Here is a 12,641-nt window from a genome sequence, read left to right as displayed (position 1 = left end):
TCTTTTTTGTTCTTTTGATCTGGGGGGCTCAGTTAGTTAAGTGCCTGCCTTCGGCTCAGGTCATGATCTCACGGTTTGTGGGCTCGGGCCCTGCGTCGGCCTCTGTGCTGACAGCTTGGAGCCTGGAACCTGCTTCGGATTCTGTCTCCCTCTCTCTTTCTGCCCCTCCCCTGCTCATGCCCTGTCTCTCTCTCTCAAAAATAAACATTAAAAAAAAAAAAAACAAAAACCTGGGCAGGATACACATCGAATTGCTTTCGAGATTACCCTTTTGGGGTGGGACTGTAGAGAGTTCTCACTTTTTATTTTCGTGTTAGCTGGATTATTTATACCTGTTATGGTTACATTTGCTAGAGGAAATACGGTATACCCAGATAAACTTCAAATTTCAAATAAGTAATTTTTTAGTGTGAAGATGTCCCATACAACATGCGTACTTTTATTTGCTACATCCGGCAACCCTAGAAACGGCCATAAACTGCAAAGCCATTTCCACCTTGGAAGATAAAACGGAGCCAGCTGCCGCAGGCTGGTGTCCTCCCGAGCGAAGGCCGGGGCCAGCGCGGGCGTCCACCCGAGTCCCTGCACCACTCGGGGTCTGCTCCCACCGGCGCATCCCTTCCAAATTCTTCTCTAGGACGCCTCTTGGGTTCCCTCGGCTCCCTCCAGCAGCAGCCACAGCTGCTCCCCCGGGGTTATGTCACCATCCAGTCTGGCTTTACCGCCTCTCCTCCTCCCTGGACCCTTGCCCACTCCAACCTTGGAAGACCCTCAAGCCCCTTCCTGATCTGGCCTCTTCCTGCTCGGCTTACTAGTTCCTGTAAGGAACCACAGGAGCTGGTTCCTGGCCCAGGGCCCTGGTGCTTGATGCCCTGTGTGCTCCCCAGGACCCCATCCCAGCCACAAGGCCCCTCCAGGTAGGCGCTGCTGTAAACTTCCGGCTTTCACTCCATTTCCCCTGAGGTCATCACTGCTGCTGGTGCCCCATCTGCAGCTCCTGTCTGCCTGGGTCCCTTGCCAATTCTGGCATTTCTCTCCTTAGGCCCCTGCAGGGTCTGCTGGACATGCCACGGTTCACCCCCTGGACCATCACCTCAGCACCTCCCGCACCATGAGCGACCCGACACGGTCATCCCCAGTTCTCCTCCACTCCCCTCTTCTACACCCCAGGAAGGGGCCAAACCCCAATGGAGTCTCCCAGGGCTTATTCCCAGCTGCTTCCTCGTCCTCACTTTCCCAGCCAGCCAGGTGCCTCCTCCTTTGGGCCCCTACCTGAACAGGACCCGTCCACCCTCGGAGCAGAGGGGCGGGTCTGGAGGTGTGGGGGTACCAGCGGGCACAACTCCTACCCTCCTGCTTCACACCGTCCTCATGCTCCTCACTACATCACCTGAGAGGTGGGGAAAGGGAAGCCCCGAGGTCTCAGCGGCAGGGCTGTGGCTGGGGGCTGGGGGCTGGGCGGTGGCCCCGGGCACACTGGGTCGCCTGTCCTGATGTCAGCTATAGGCAGCCAGTGTTCACGGCACACCTACTCTGTGCCAGGGGACTCTGCACCTTCCTGTTTCTGGCCACGTCACTCCCCAGGCTGGCGGCATCATGACATCAACGTCACCAAGGCAAGAACCATCTGGCACAGCTCCGAGGTTTCAGGGCTACATGGCAGGCTTTCCGGAAGCTCATCTACCCCCAAAAAGGAAGGTCACTCCAGGCCAAGAGTCCCCGGAGGCAAACTGTGGGGACACCCTCACACATCTACATCAGTAGTCTAGAGTTCTCTTGCCTCTAACAGCGAAGGGAAGATGAAAACACTTCACAGGTGGTGGCCGCAGGGGCGCTTCCTCTTGCTGGTCCCAGGGGCCCTGCAGCCTCCGTTCCAGCCCCCACCCCAGGAGGCCTGAGAGGTCCCGGGGAGAGCAGCAATGGAGACACCCGGATGCGGGTATCGCGGTATCCAGACGGGGAGTACCGAGAGCACGTCGATTACGGAGTACAGAGCTTTGGGGTTCAGCTGCTGTCACTGTCCAACTGCACCCCGGCGGCCGCAGCTCCCCCTCCCAGGCCAGGCTTGGCGTCCACCTACCGCCACCCCTCACCTCTCGACCCTGCCCCGGCCTTGCACAGGGCGGAAAGTGCTCATCAAAGATTTACTAAATGGATGGATACGGCCGTTCAATGCAGTCACCGTGCATCCCGACTCACTGGGACAGTTCCAGTTTGTGCTGGTGCTGGCTTCGCCACTAGAAGTAGCACTCCGCTTCGTGCCCAGAGTGTCCCGTTCAGGCATTAAGTTACACAGCCGCCGTGTGGACTCAATCATTCCTACGAAGGGTCAGCGCGGGCCACACCTGGCTGACCTGTAGGAGGGAGGAAGAGTCGCTGCCGTTCTGCTAGCGGAACCTTTCACGTCCCCACCTAGCTTGGTTCCTGGCAGTCGTGGGGACTCAGTCAACATCTTCTGCCACGACTTAGGACGTGCTTGGTCTTCTCGTGCCGGGTGGCACACGTCAGCGCACACGACAAACAAGGCCCTCCGCTCTCGGAGCATTGATTGTGGTCAGGGAGGCCGGCCACGAAGCTGGGAGAGGGGGTGAGGGGAGGGACGTGCCTCACGGAGTGGTCAGAGAGAGCTTCCCCAGTACAGTGACATGTGGGCAAAGACCTGAAGAGGTGAGGGGTGAGGCAGCCACAATTGAGGAAAAGCTTTCCGGCTGGAGGGAACAGCCAGAGCCAAGGCCCTGAGGTGGGGCACAGAGGACAGGGTGGCTGGAGTCGGGTCAGCGAGGGAGGGCAGCGCGGGCCTGGTCACCTCGACTGTAAGAACTCTGGCTTTGGGGGAAACAGAGAGCCCCCTGAGGGTGTCAGTAGACAGGTGAGCACAGCAGGGATGAGGCAGGAGGCTGTTCATTCATCCAGAGCAGGAGTCCACAACTTCTGTAAAGGGCTAGATAGCAGGTATTCATTGCTGTTGCGGTCTCGTGTTTCTTTCGACTCCTGAACTTGGCCTGTGCCTTGGGAAAGCTGCTGTAGGCAGGACGTGAGTGGGCGGGCTTGGTCCCGGTCCAGTACAACTCCATCAGGACACTGACGTTTGAATCTCCTGTAATTTTCACATCATGAAATATTACTCTTATTTTGATTTTTCCCCCCGCCATTGAAAAGTGAGAAAATATTCTTACCTCGGAGGCCATAAAAACAAAACAAACAAACCAGACGGCTGGCTGGATTTGGACAGTGGCCATAATACGTATGCTGCCCCCTGAGCTGTATGACAAGGGTCCACCAGGACTCTGTGCCAGGCAGCATTCTAGAAGGTGGGACCCATCAGCGAGAACAGAAGAAAACAATCGCTGCCATTGGGATTTGGTAGCAGACAAGCGCGTTACAGCGGGTCTGTGAAGGTCCTAAGGCCAGTCGGCCTCGCTCAGTCACGGAAGTTAAGTCCCCACCCGCCGAGGCTGGAGAGGAAGGAACGGCCCAATCGTTCACTAATCGTTCTCACCTAATCGTTCAGACTTTGTAAAGTGCACGCTTGTCTCACGTTCGCACAACACAAGGTAAATTCAGTGTGCACCATCTGTGTGGCCCGCACACAAGTCTGTATTCGGCAACTGCACATTACACGTCCAGAGGCGTACACACCCCGAAGCCCGCCCGCGTTCCCGCGCGCTCAGCACCTGCTGGCGCCGGGCCTTGCCCCGAGGGGCTGCTCAGGACGAGGTCGCCGGGGCGCCGGGCGCTGCACAAGAGGGTCTTTCCCCGGCCCCCCGCAGGGCTTAAGTTTTAATCCCCGTGCTGCAGTGAGCGAGGCCGCGCATGGAAGCACCTTATCGTCTTAGAATTAAGGGCTTAGACGCACGGCGCACGAAGCCGCGGCAGCCCTCGCAGCACCATGCACGAAGGAGGACACTCGGCGCGGCTTCAGGGTAAGCCGGGCTCCCGGCGCGGCAGTTCCGCGACCGTGGGCCCCGCGGGAAGGTCTGCCCCGCGTCCGCCGCGGGGGGGGGGGGGGGTGTCCCCGCCCCGAGGCTCCGCGGCTCTGCTGCAGGACGGGCTGGGCGCCGGGCCACCGCGAGCGGGCCGCCGCCAACAGGCGACCCAGGAATGCGGCGCAGGCCGCCAGACCCGCCACAGCCCGCAGACGTCCCAGCCGCCCACCCGCCAGCCGACCCGGGGGCGGGGCCGGGACGCCCAAACTGCGCCTGCGCCGTCGCCCAGTCGGGCCCGGGGACCGGGCCGGCGCGACAGGACTGCGCCTGCGCCGTTGGCTCAGCCGGGCCCGGGCACAAGGCCGGCGTGCGGAATCGGCGCCTCAGAGGCCGGTCCGCAGCAGCCCGGGGGCGGGGCCGGCGCGCGGGGACTGCGCCTGCGTGGCAGGCCCGCTCCGGCCTGGGGGCGGGGCCGCGCCTGCGTGGTCGCTCCGGCCGGGCGCGGGGGCGGAGGCCGCGCCTGCGCGGTCGGCTCGGGCTCGCCCCGACAGTCGCGCCTGGGTTCCCTGGTGCCGCCCGCCCGCCCGGCCCCGCCCCCGGCCCCGCCCCGCGCCGCGCGGGGCTCTGGGAGGGGCGCAGCGTCCGGCGGCGTCGCGGGCGGCGGGCGGGCGGCGGCGGCGGCGGGAGGGGCCGGCGGGGGCAGACAAAGCCGCGGCTAATGAATGGGAGCGTCCGCCCGCGCCGGCCGTCGTCCGCAGCCGGGCGGGAGCCGCGCCGCCCCGAGCCCAGCGCCCGCGGTGAGTGCGCGGCGGGCGGCCGAAGCGGGCTGTGCTTCGGCCGCGAGCTCGCGCCCCGGGCCCGGCCGTCCCGGTGCGCCGTCGGAGGTCGGGGTCCGGGACGGGGACGGGGGCAGGGGGCGAGGGTCGAAGTGGGGTCGGGGTCGGGCTGCGGGGCTGGGGGGCCGGGGGCGCCGCGACATTGTCTGCGCCGGGCCGGGGGCTGCTTTGGGGGCGCGGCCTGCGGTGGCCTGGACCCCGCCCGCGCCCCCGACTCGGCCGCGGTGCCCGGAGGGCTGGGGTCGACGCCGACCCCGCCCCCCGCCCCCGGGACCCCCGGCCCCGGCCCCGCGACCCCGGCCCGCGCCCTGCGTCCCCCGGCCCCCCGGCTGACAGCTGGCGTGTGGCGGGCCGCGCCGGTTGCGCCCGAGACGCGTCTTCCGGACGGCAGGATTTTGTTGACAAAATATCTCAAGTGGTAGAAAGTTGGTGCGGCCGGGACGGGGTGCGGAGCCCCGAGGTGCGGGGCCGGGGGCCGGGGGTCCCGGGCGCGTCTTTTCCCAGCGCTTGGCCCCCATCACCACAGCGAGTTGCCCTACAAATCGCATTTGGGGTTTTTTTCTCGGTGTAGCTCGTCTTCAGGGGTATTTCCAGGAAGAGACGGCCCGTCGTCCTAGTGTCTTAGGAGGCGCATGCTTGCGGGGCCCTCGGTCGTCGTGCCTCTGGGCACCGCCGCTCAGATTTAATCAGTAAGGTAGGAATCAAATGGCAAAGCGTAATTTCACACGGGTTTCAATTGTGGTTGTCGGTCTGGACCCGGACCCGTGCATTTGTGTCTCTGTCCCGCAGCGCCTGCAGCGCAGGGGCTCCCCCAGCCCAGCCCTGGCGACTCCCTGGCGCCCTCCGCGGGTTTGGGGTGACATTCGGGGACCCCGCGCGCCTCTCTGGAAGAGGTCTCCGCCAGGCATCAGGACCAGCTTCTGTTGGCATTCTTCTTTTTGTAAAAAAGGGAAGTTATTTGTTTTGAAGTTAACTCTAAGTCGAGTGCATGGTTTCAAAAAAAAAAAATGCTTTTCAGGCTTTAACGAGGCCAGTTCGTTAGGGCAAGGGCATCCTGGTGGCTTTTTATTAGAAATATTAATGTTTGTTTTGTCTGTATTGTGGTGATAAAATTGGGAGGCTTGGAAGGAGTTAGTCGCAGTTTTTAAAAAAGTGCTTTGACTAAGTCAGATTTCACTTAGGAATTAATTTTGGTCACTCAACAGTTTCCTTTTGAGAGGAAAGTGCTCACAGGAGCTGAACTCTATCTCCTCGGAGGGCTTCCTGTGGGCTGTTGGCGCCCATCCCTGTGCTCACCTCCCTGACCCTTGCTCGGGGCATATCTGCTTAATGTTTTCTCGCTGAAAGACCTAGCACGGGGTAAGAGAAATTCTGGGCGTCCTCAGAAGTTCCACGGGACCCGGTCAGCCTCCTGTGTCAGAAGGGAGCTTGGACTCAGTCTACCTGACAGGTAGTCTCCTTGACAGCTACCCCTTCCTGATACCGTTCTGGCTGTTCCTGGTATTTTGGGTGTGAAAACACTGTTCTCTAATGTCCCTACGTGCAAGTAAGGAGGTTTGTGCAAAACACAGGCTGCGGAAAGAACGTCCTAACAGCTCGGAGGGAGATTTAAAGTAAGTTATTGGAGCAGTTGATTGAATCCCATTCCGCTGCGGTGCAGCGGCACGCAGGGTTCACGGAGCAGAGGCAGCGCGAGGACCTGCCATCCAGACCCTGTCCCCACGGCGCAGAGTCTGGAGACTGAGCGGCAGGGGAGGCGGGGGCGGGGTGGGGGGTGGGAGCGGGGGTGGCCAGGGCAGGCCCCTCTGCACCTCGTGTCGCGGTTTTCCTTGCCTGGCGCCAGCTCCTGTGGTCTCCACACTGCGGTCTGACTCCCTCGCGGCGATGATCGCGTGGTGAGGGGAGGGAAGCAGGTGCGTGACGCCGGGCGTGGCGCGGACCTGGTGCCGGGGGCCTCGGACCGGTGGCGAGCGGCCCCTTGGACTCCTCCTCACCAGCATTCTCTGCACACAACACACCGTTCCGAGGCTGGACTGCCTTTCTTCTAATTACTGTTTGGTGTTGAAGACACTATTTGAATCTCAGGGCTTGGGAACAGAAGCAGTCGGAGTCCGTGGCTCTCACTTACCTTCTGTGTTTTACTGAATTTAGCTGCGCGGAAATGTCACGGTGCGCCGCCAGCCCCGACCGTCCTGCGGCCTCGGGGTCTGGACTCCACAGGGTTCCGGTCCTCTCCCCTTCCAGGGGCTCCCCCTTGGTACAGCCCTGTCTTTCCTGCCCTTCTCCCTCACCGCACTTTCCATCGCCCGGATTTTTCTTCATTCTGAAATAGCTCACATCACTTCCTTGCCGGTTATTTGACAACGAGCTGTGGGCAGTTCAAATTCTGGAAGCGTTGCTGGGAGAAAAATAAAGCCTTTCCTTCTCGTGCTCTGTGTTTCTGAGGCAGGGGTTCCTGAGAGAGACAGGTGCTTGACTGGGAGGTATGCTGGCCTCTCACGCTGTACCTAGCAGGGTTATACCTGCGGGGGTCAGTAGTGGTTTTGAAAAGGAGACCTGAGCGGTGACGCTGGGCATAGACTTACACCAGAGAAGAAGGCCCGGCCAGGAAAATACAGGCAAGTGCAGGCAGAGGTGAGGGCAGTTTCTGCTTGAGAAGTACGTTCCAGGAAGACCCCTTCTTGGACGGAGTCCGAGCCCAGGGGTCTGGGGGCTACAGACGGAGACCCCAAGGAAGAAGGGGCGGTATGGTGGAGAGGCTGACCCGTCTGCTTGAGCCCAGGTCCCGCGGGTCCCGCCCGGTGTGCGGCAGGCTGCGCCCCTCGTGGGCACCTGCCGTGTGAAGGCCTGTCCGCAGCCGCACCCGGCCCTTCCCCAGCGGTCCGAGTGCCGTGGAAACCGCTGCTCCTGGGCTGGGGAGCAGGGTGAGGGGGCTGTGCCCCGCTGGCCCACCCGAGTGCCCTCCATGCGATGGCTCCTCCGTCTGGGTGGCCCCGCACGCGCTCTGTCCTGCTTCAGCGCCCCCACAGAGGTGAAGCGTGAGGGGCTGCGTTTTATCCACGGCCACCGCAAACTGACCGTCGCCTCAGGGTCTGCTCGCTTGCTCTCCGCTCGGGGGAGCGGCGTCGGGAGCAGGGAGCTCTTCCCGGACGCCTCCGGTCTCCCTGTCACAGAGGCCGTGTTCCACATCCTGTAGGCAAAGGGACGCTTTCAGGACTCTTAGCAGCTTCCAGCCCCGGTAGCTGCTTCAGCCGATCCCTCGCGGGACCGCCCTGGACCCCGCGGGAAGGGGGAGGCAGCGAGCGAGGGTGCTGGTGTTGGGTAAAGGGGACCCACGAGACGAGTGAGCGGAACCGACCAAGGAGCCCTGGTCTGCGACCCAGAACGTTTCAGGGACAGCACGGGGACCGGCTGACCTTAGCACAGTCTGTTTGCTTGCTTTGGAATGTGCTTTGTTTCCAAGGTAGCCTTATCGCCGTGTCTGACCACGTCTCACGGGAAGGGCTCTGGTTCTGGGTTTCTGATGTTAACCCTTAGCAGCTGTCTGTGCTCTCGGATCTGTCCCCCAGATCCGTGGAGCTGGTACTGGATTATCCTTTTCCTTTGTGTGAGCACAGTGGCCCTGGTGGCACTTCCGGCTTTGAGGCGCGTGGTGCTGTGTCCAGCCCTAGAACGTGTCGGTTACCGTTACTCCCGCTCGGGGTGTATAAAGTGACTCGCCCACGTACACCTGGTCCCGGTTTATGACCTTGTGGGAAGACGGTCGTGTCCAGGTGTGAACCGGGCGGGCTGTCGCTGTGGCTCATTGATTCCCTGGGCGCTGGACGGCTCACGGAGAGCTGGGTGCAAATATGCTTCAGGGTTTTCAAGGTTACGTGTGGAGTTTCTGACAGCGCTTGGCGGCGTGTCGCCATCACCGCCACCTTCGGCCCGTCTGGCGCTGACCGCACTCCTGCAAAGGAAATTGCGTGTTTTCCAGCACTTCACCCCTAAATGCCCTTTTCTCCAAAGAAGAGGCAAAAGGAGACCCTTCTGTGTGACCAGCAGCACCATCGCTGATCACGTCTAGAACGTGCAACGGTGGTCTCTTCGCACCCGTGGGCCGGCCGCTCTGAAACCAGTAGCTGATTTCTCCAAACCAGAGTCTACTCTGTGTCATTGCATTGGCTGTCACATCTCTTTAGTGTCCGTTCTTCAGGAATAATACCCCCCACACCCCAGTTGTTTTCCGTGACATTGACTCTTTGAAGAGACTAGGACGGTCGTCTTGTGAGTGCCTTGTGTTCAGGATCTGTTTTGCACTGTGTCATTTAACTTGGCTCCCCGTGTGCTGTGATCTGGCGGGAAGAGGGTGGGAGTCGGGCGGCACGTTCTCCCAAGGGGGATGCCGCCTGCCGCGCCGTTCTCGGAGGCCGTCCTGCCACCGAGGCCGGCTTCCTTATGTTGTGTATTTTATCCGTGTCCCTCTCACCCGGGCATCCTGGGAAGGGGGGACAGACGCCGGGCCCTCTCCTTTTATCACCGCTCGCCAGGGGGGCAGACGGTCACACCTTCACCGTGGCAAACGCTTTTGTTTTTCCTTTTTCTGTTTTGAGTATCCGTGCAGACTGGTGGATTTTTATTTACTCATTGCATTAGAGGCTATTAACGTCTTCTGTGTTTCGGCGTTCACGCGGTGATAGCTGAGCAGCTGTGAGCCCCCGCGATGTGGCGCCTGCCCCTCACTCGGCATCTTTGTGAGAGCACCTCTCTGGCCCTTTCCTTCCCTCTCCCGACCTGCCATCAGCCACTGCTCCAAAGTGCTTTGCTCCCTGTTAGTGCAGAAAAGTGTTTAGAAGCCGAGACCTGGGTGTTGGATGTGTTCACTGTGTTTGTGCATGATTGCTGCTCTAAGCACCTGCCTCGTGGACAGAACTATGAAACGTTTTTTAAAACATTGTAAGATCGTCCTGAGTTTTTCAGTACAGATTTGAAATTATTTTAAAGTTTTACTTAATTTCTTTGATTTATATACATACTTTTTTTTTTTTTAATTAGAGCGTGCGTGCACAGGCTTGTGGGGTGGGGAGGGGCAGATGGAGAGAGAGAGAGAGAGAGAATGAGAATCCCAAGCAGACTCCATGCGCAGCCTGGGGCCCAGTGCGAGGCTCAGTCCCACAACCTGGGATCGTGACCTGAGGCGAAATTAAGAGTTGGACACTCAACCGACTGAGCTACCCAGGCACCCCAAAAATCTTGATTCTTTTTTTTTTTTTTTTTTTTTTGGGGACAGAGAGAGACAGAGCTTGAACGGGGGAGGGGCAGAGAGAGAGGGAGACACAGAATCGGAAACAGGCTCCAGGCTCTGAGCCATCAGCCCAGAGCCTGACGCGGGGCTCGAACTCACGGACCGCGAGATCGTGACCTGGCTGAAGTCGGCCGCTTAACCGACTGCGCCACCCAGGCGCCCTCTTGATTCTTAATATCATTGGCATAATTACTTGTTTTATGGACAAGTATACATAAGATAGGGTGTGATGTTACAATACTGGGTTACTACTGACACTACTTAGCCGAGTTTAAGGTGCTTTCGCGTTTGTTTAAGATTTTAGTTTTAAGTAATCTCTATACCCAATGTGGGGCTCGAACTCACAACCCTGAGATCAAGAGTCCTGTGTTCTTCCAGCTGAGCCAGCCAGGCGCCCATAAGGTGCTTTTGTTTTTGAGGGTTTTCCTTTTGTTCTTAGTACGTATTAGTAATAAAACAGTGCGTTTTAAAACAAGCCTTCTTTTGTCTGTCGTTATGTTCCTCGTTTGATACAAAAAATTCGGTTTGTTGGTTTCAGACGAGGAATTTTTAGATTTTATTTTTACGTTCAAAATAATTACACGGCTCAAAAGTCAAAATCCTGTGGAAGATATCAGAAATTTCACCCCGTCCCTGTTTCCTCTACTGTTTACAGGCAGTCATCTTTGTGTCTGCTTTATCCCGCAAAGCCAAGCATGTACACGTCTGTGTATAGCTCCCGGCTGGTCTTTCATAAAAGGCAGCAGGTACTCTTACACTGTGTGTGTGCCTCGCCGTTTTATTCAGCACCTGTGAATGTGTCCGTCCTTCCCGACGGGTCTTTGAGTGGTGGTCCGGCCTCGGTAGGACGCTACAGTCCCCAGCCTTGGCAGATGTTATTTTGTATTGGACGAGGGCTGTCTTTGGGGTCTGGTCCTGGCGGTGGGATTGCTGCGTCCAAGGATGTCACTGTAGCAGGGGTTCCCAGATTCCCCTCCAAGCGTGTGGTCCCCTGAAGGCTTGTCACAGCCTCGCAGACAGAGGGTGTGTCCTCACCCAGTCTTTGCCGGTCCGACCCAGTGAGACCTGGTATCTCGGAGTGGTGTTCGTTTAATATGCTTCGATGTGGCTGTGAGAAATGAAAAATACTAAAATGGCTGTTTGGCGCCCAGAGTGTCTGAGATCAGTAAACAGACGGCTGTGTTAGCAAGTGGCCCGGGGTGACAGCCGGGCAGCTCTGCCCCCCGGGCGCTGACTCTGCTCTGGACTTCAGCGCCGTGGAGTTGGAAGGTGGTTTCTTTCGTCCCGTCGATAAAAGAACAGCAACTTCTCTGAGTCCGAGCACGTCCATACGTCTTACTTTTTCTAGCCTATGGAAAGGAACCTCTGAAGCTACCTTTTACTTTTTGGTATTTTTGTCTTTGAACCTAAGAAACGTACCGTAAGTTGAAGGAACTTTGGTTTTGGGGTGCATTCTTTCTGTCTCCCCCCGCCCTTCCATTGCTCTGGAAGTTGAGATTGCTGTCGCACCTTCCGAGGGGGCCATCACTTCCTTAATTGCTCGATGTTCAGTCAGCATCAGGTAGCCCCAGGGGCTGCAGAGACCTGGGACGGCCTCCTATCCCGGGGGCCCCGGGCTGCAAGCGGCGGCAGCCAACCGCGGACAGGGTGATGAAGTTTGTTCTAGAAGGATTCTGGGTTTGACACGTTGTCATTGGTCACCCTGTTTCTGTTTGCTGGAGAGTAGGGTCAGAACCATCCAGAGAAATCCTCTCCAGGGGTAGGTGGCAAAAACCTACTGGTCCTCTTTATCTATGCAGACTGATCAAAACTGCCACAGTAGCATAATCCTTTTGTGGTTTGAAAACCAAAGATAACACGCTTCTTTTTTTCCCCTTTAATTTGTACCAAAATAGTAGGAAAAGCTGATTTTCTTTAGTAGTAAGCTGCTAGATCAGATGACAGTGGTTTTCTTAAATTAGCAATATCGTTGCTACTTCTGATTATGAAATAATATGCACAAAATTAGTCAAGCAACAGAGGACTGTATAAAATAGAAAGTGAAAGCCTTTCATGATGACTGCAGTTAAGTTGCGTATCCCCTTGTAGACGTGTGTCTGTGTGGGCGCCCACTTGCACCCGGCATGGTCCTGGCCGACCTCCCGTGCGCCAGGAAGGCAGCCGTGGTGGGCACTGGGGGGCGGCTGCCGGGGCTGTGTGGGTGATTTCCAGAGTGTAAGTCTTGTGTCGTGAACCATAAGACACGCGGACAAGTGCTGATCTCTGTGAATCGTCACCAGCTCGAGAGATGGACGCCACCCCCGTGCTCCCCAGTCCCAAAGTCCCTTGTTTTCCCGGCCTGTGCCACTGTCGTTCATATACGGGGGTCATGCGGTGCGTGTTCTGCTCACTGTCGTGGTTGCTGGATATTATGACAGTTTCTTTGTTGTCGTGGCTGTGGGCTATCCCACGCACGGATCTATCACAACATGTTATCTGCGGTCGGGAGCCACTTACACCTCTGTGATTACTGCCACGAACGTTTTTGGATTTGTCCTTTGTTGCAGGTCTCCAGGCATCTTGTGGGCGTGACCCTGTGACTGGTCACACGAT

The 12,641-nt window shown here is 58.3% G+C and overlaps 1 protein-coding gene across 2 annotated transcripts in view; it reads left to right on the top strand.

The window, feature by feature from the left end:
• Window positions 1-4,547: 4,547 nt before the first annotated feature.
• Window positions 4,548-12,641, top strand: part of ZBED4 (zinc finger BED-type containing 4) — a 30,425-nt gene continuing 22,331 nt past the window's right edge. For both annotated transcript variants that reach the window (XM_086711957.1, XM_086711958.1), the window contains exon 1: window positions 4,548-4,723. The gene's annotated coding sequence lies outside the window, so the exon portion shown is untranslated. The remainder of the gene's footprint in view (window positions 4,724-12,641) is intronic.

Source organism: Puma concolor, chromosome B4 (genome assembly GCF_028749965.1).
Source record: "Puma concolor isolate L17-30 chromosome B4, mPumCon1.1.hap2, whole genome shotgun sequence".
Taxonomy (NCBI): Eukaryota; Metazoa; Chordata; class Mammalia; order Carnivora; family Felidae; genus Puma; species Puma concolor.
The sequence above is the reverse complement of the archived record's forward strand: the minus strand, read 5'-3'. Positions and strand labels throughout refer to the sequence as shown.